General features: G+C 33.4%; 1 pseudogene; it reads left to right on the top strand.

Annotated features, from left to right (window-relative positions):
- Positions 1-3,124: 3,124 nt before the first annotated feature.
- On the top strand, positions 3,125-4,589 carry LOC107525086 (dolichol-phosphate mannosyltransferase subunit 1 pseudogene; annotated as a pseudogene).
- Positions 4,590-5,519: the final 930 nt, after the last annotated feature.

Raw genomic sequence — 5,519 nt, 5'->3', positions numbered from 1 at the left:
ACTATCCAAAGCATATTTCACAGATCTAAAACAAAAATTCTAAAAATTCATATGGAACCAAAAAAGACCCCTAATAGCCACAGTAATTATAAGAAAGAAGAAGGAAGTATCACCATACCAGATATCAAACTATACTGCAAAGCCATTATAATCAAAACAGCCTGGTATTGGTATAACAGCAGAGATATAGATCAATGGAACAGAATAGAGACACTAAAAATTGACCCAACAGCATTATGGTCAATTAATATTTGATTAAGGAGGCAAGAACATACAATGGAGTAAAGATAGTCTCTTCAATAATTAGTGTTGGGAAAGTGGGACAAGTACATGCAAAAAAATAAATCTAGACAACCAACTTATACCACACAAAAGAATAAACTTGAAATGGATAAGACTTAAATGTAAGTCAAGAAATCATAAAAATTCTAGAGTATATTGCAGGCAATAAAATCTCAGACATCTCATGTTGCAGAATTTTCTCTGATACATCTCCTAGGGCAAAAGAAACAAAGAAATAAATAAACAAATGGGACTACATCAAACTGAAAAGGCTTCTACACAGCAAAAGAAATCATACTCAAAATGAAAAGGGAACCCACTATATGGGAAAATATATTTGCTAGTGATACATCTGATAAGGGGTTAATTTCCCAAATATATAAAGAACTCATACAACTCAATAAAAGTTAGATAAAAAATTCAAATAAAAATGGGCACAGGGCCTGAGTAGACACTTCTCCAAAGAGGACATATAGATGGCCAAGAGACATATGAAAAGATGCTCAGCATCACTAATGATAGGAAAGATACAAATTCAGACTACAATAAGGTATCACCTCACAACTGCCAGAATGGGTACCATCAATAAATCAACAAACAACAAATGCTGGCAAGGATGTGGAGAAAAGGGAACCCTAGTACACTGTTGGTGGGAATGCAGACTGGTGCAGCCAGTGTGGAAAACAGAGAGGTTCCTCAAGTAATTAAAAATGGAACTGCCTTTTGACCCAGTGATCTCACTTCTGGGAATATATCCTAAGAATCCCAAAACACCAATGAGAAAAATATATGCACCCCTCTGTTCATTGTAGCACTATTTACAATAGCTAAGATCTGGAAACAGTCCAAGTGTCCATCAGTAGATGTGTGGACAAAAAAGTGGTGGTACATGTACACAATGGAATACTAAGCAGCTGTTCAAAGGAAGAATCTGGTACCCTTTGTAACAGCATGGATGGACCTGGAGAGTATTATGCTAAGTGAAATAAGCCAGTCAGACAAAGACAAAGATCGCATGCTGTCACTATATATGGAATCAAATTAACAAAATAAACTGATGAACAAAATAGGTCCAGAAACATGGAAGCATGGAATAGACTGAGAGATCTCAGAGGGAAGAGGTAGTGTGAGAAGAGATTAACTAAAGAACTTATATGCATATATGTGTAGCCCATGACCACAGAAAACTGTGTTGAAGGTCCGAGGCTGGGCGGGAGCTAGGTTGAGCAGGGCAGCAGAGGCATATGGAGGACATCTGTAATACTCTCAGCAATAAAAATAAATAAAAAACCCTTCAATCATATGCTGCCATCAGGAGACTCAGCTGCAAGGACAAATATAGACTCAAAGTGAAAGAGTGCAAAATGATACTCCAAGCAAATGACATATAGAGAAAAGTGGATGTAGCTGGACTTAATTGCCAAAATAGATTTCAACATACAGAAGATAACAAGACACAAAGATGGATATTTTATAATGGTAAATGGGACAATACATCCAGAAGACATGACAGTTTTCAATATATATGTATCTAATCAGGAGGCATATATTTTATATACCAAAGTATATAAGGCAACTACTAACAAAACTAAAGGAGAAACTGACAAAAATATAATTATAGTAGAAGATCTAAATATCACATTGACAGCTGTGAATAGATCATCCAAACAGAAAATATGAATCTTAATTGACACATTGGACCAAATAAACATAATTGATGTTTATAGAGCCTTTCATTCCAGAACATCAGATTATACAGTCTTTTCTAGTACACATGGAACATTCTCAAGGATCTGTTGGGACACATACCTAGTCTTAAAAAAATTTGAAGACTGAAATCATACCAAGCACATTCTCTCAACACAACACTTTGAAATTAGAAATTAACTGAAAAAAGAAAGCAAGAAAAACAAAAAATATATGGAGATTAAACATGCTACTAAACAATGACTGGAACAAAGAAGAAATAAAAGGAGAGATCAAAAGATAGAGACAAAAGAGAACGACAGTATGACATATCAAAAATTTTAGTATACAGCAAAGACAGCAATATGAGGCAAGTTTATATCCTTACAGGCCTATCTTAAAAAAGAAAAAAAAAAATCCAAATAAACTACTCAAAATTTCACCTTAAAGAAGCAGAAAAAGAAGAAAAAATAAAGCCCAAAGTCACCAGAAGGAAGGAAATAATAAAAAGTAGAGCAGGATTAAACAACATAGGGAACAAAAAGACTATACAAAAAAATAGTGCATCAAAAAGTTAGTTCTTTTCAATGATTAATAAAATTGACAAACCTTTGACTAGACTCACTAAAGAAAAAAGAGAAAAGACTCAAATAAACAAGATCAGAAATGAAGGAGGAGAAGTTACAATAAACACCACAAAAATACAAAGGACCATACAAGAATATGTAGAAAATTATATATATGCCACCAAAGTCAATAACCTCGAAGAAATGAATAAGTTCCTAGAAATATATAAACTTCCTAGACTGAATCACAAAGAACTGGAAAATGTAAATAGACTGAACAACAGTGAGGAATTCAAAACAACCATCAAAAACCTCCCCAAAAATAAAAGTCCATGACCAGATAGAGCAGATTCACTGGGGAATTCTATCAAATATTCAGAGAAGATTTAGTACTTACCCTTCTCAAACTTCTAAAAATTGAAGATGATTCAATACTTTCTAACCCATTTTGTGAGGTCAACATAATCCTAATACCAAACCCTGGCAAGAACAACACACAAAAAGAAAACTACAGACCAACATCTCTGATATATACAGATGCAAAATACTAGCAAATTAAATACAACAATACATTAAAAAGATAATACATCATGATCATGCAGGGTTCAATCCAGGGAAGCTGGGATGGATGGTTCAACATACACAAATCAACATTAACAAAATAAAGGATAAAAAAATCATACAATCATATCAATAAAGGCAGAAAAAGTATTTGACAAAATGCAACATACATTTATAATAAAAACACTCAATAAAATGTGTATAAAAGGAAAACACCTCAACATGATAAAGGCTATATGTGACAAGCCCTCTGACAATATCATACTCAATGGCGAAAAACTGAAAGCTTTTCCTCTAAAATCAGGAACAAGACAAGGATGCCCACTCACCACTGTTATTCAGCATAGTAATGGAAGTCCTAGCCAGAGCAATCAGGAAAGAGAAAGAAGTAAAAGGCATCCAAATTGGGAATGAAGAATTAAAAATGTCACTTTTTGTAGATGATATGATTCTTTATTTAGAAAACTCTAAAGACTCCACCAAAAATCTATTAGAAACAATAAACAAATACAGCAAAGTTGCAGGATAAGAAAATCAATGTACAAAGGTCCACTGCATTCCTATATATTAACAATGAAATTCCCTAAGAAAAATGAAAACAAAACGAAACAATTCCTTTTACAATTGCAACAGAAAAAATAAACTAGCTAGGAATTAACTTGACAAAACATGTGAAGAATCTGTACACTGAAAACTAAAAGAGCCCTGGCCGGTGTGGCTCAGTTGGTGGGAGCATCATCCCTCCCATACACCAAAAGGTGGCAGGTTCAATTTCCGGTCAGGGCACATACCCAGGTTGTGGGTTCTATCCCCTGTCAGGGCACACGTGGGAGGCAACCAATTGATTCTTCTCTTACCCGCCCCTCTTCCTCCCTCTCTCTCTCTAAAAGCAAAGGAAACAAACAAACAAAAAACCCATAAGACATTATTAAAATAAAATTTAAGACACAAAGAAATGGAAAGATGTTTTGTGTCCATGGACTGGAAGAATCAACATAGTTAAAATACTCATATTACCATGGGAGAAAAAGTTGAGACTAGGAACTGCATATATACATGGAACGAAACATGCCACAGGAAACTACATAATTATTATGGATGCCAATGTCTCACACCATGAAGCAAAAGGAAGGAAATTTTGACACTGTCTCTGGAACTCGCTACAAAGTAAATGGAGGTGTTTATGGCTGGGATTTGAAAAGAAAAGTAATCAGCCCTGGGGCCAATTTTATAACACAAATTTTGCTGAGACCAGGAGAACCTGATTTAACAGGAAGTTTCAGGTTATATGGAAAAGAAGTTCTAAAGAAATTAATAGAAAAAATGTGTTTCTAAAGGCTACGTCTTCCAGATGGAAATGATTGTTTGGCAAGACAATTGAATTATACTATTGGTGAAATTCCAGAAACATTTATGGATAGTGTTTATGGTGAATCCCAGTTGGAAATAGTCTATTTCTTGAAAGGATTATTGACTATATTTGCTACTATATAAAAGAAAGTTATTCATTTATATTTATCATGTTCATTTCAATTTAAATATAAAAGAAGGCTGGTTGCTGATTTTTTAATAAAATGTGCTCTTAGAGCATAAATCATATAGGTAAGGTAAATTTCATGCAAATCTTTTTTTCTGAAGAAATTCCATTTATATGTCAAATTAAATTTAAAAAGTGAACAGTGTTCTCAATTTTCTTTAACATTTTGCTGTGTTAAGTAAGACCTATAAATAAATGCATATGCGGTTTTTGCATACAAAAAAGCAATATAGAGATTTAATGTAATCCGCATCAAAATCCCAATGACATTTTAAAAGTAACTAGAACAAAAGATCATCAGATTTATATGTAACCACAAAAGACCCTTAATAACCAAAGCAATTCTGAGGGAAAAAAAAAAGCCAAATTATACTACAAAATGATAATAACTAAAACAGCATTGGCAGAAAACTAGACACGTAGAACAATGGAATTGAACTAAGAGCCCAGAAATAAAACCAAATGTGTATGTGCAAATAATTTTTCACAAAAGAGCCAAAAAAAAAAAAAAATTACAAGGGAGAAAAGGAAGACTTTTCAATAAATGGTGCTGAGAAAATTGTAAAGACACATGCAAAAGAATGAAACAAGACTTATCTTTGTTCCCTTGCACAAAAATTAACTGAAAATGGATCAAAGATCTAAATATAAGATCTGAAACAATAAAACACTTAGGTGAAAACATAGGTACCAAACTTATGGAACTTGGTCCTAGAGAGGATTTTATGAATTTGACCCCAAAGGCAAGGGAAGTAGATGCAAAAATAAATGAATGAAATTATATCAAACTAAAAAGCTTCTGCATAGAAAAAGAAACCAACAAAAACAAAAATAAAGCCAACTGAATGGTAGAAGATATTTGTAAACAACAGCTCTGACAAGGGGTT

This window comes from Miniopterus natalensis, chromosome 1 (assembly GCF_054644295.1).
Source record: "Miniopterus natalensis isolate mMinNat1 chromosome 1, mMinNat1.hap1, whole genome shotgun sequence".
NCBI classification, from domain to species: Eukaryota; Metazoa; Chordata; class Mammalia; order Chiroptera; family Miniopteridae; genus Miniopterus; species Miniopterus natalensis.
The sequence above is the reverse complement of the archived record's forward strand: the minus strand, read 5'-3'. Positions and strand labels throughout refer to the sequence as shown.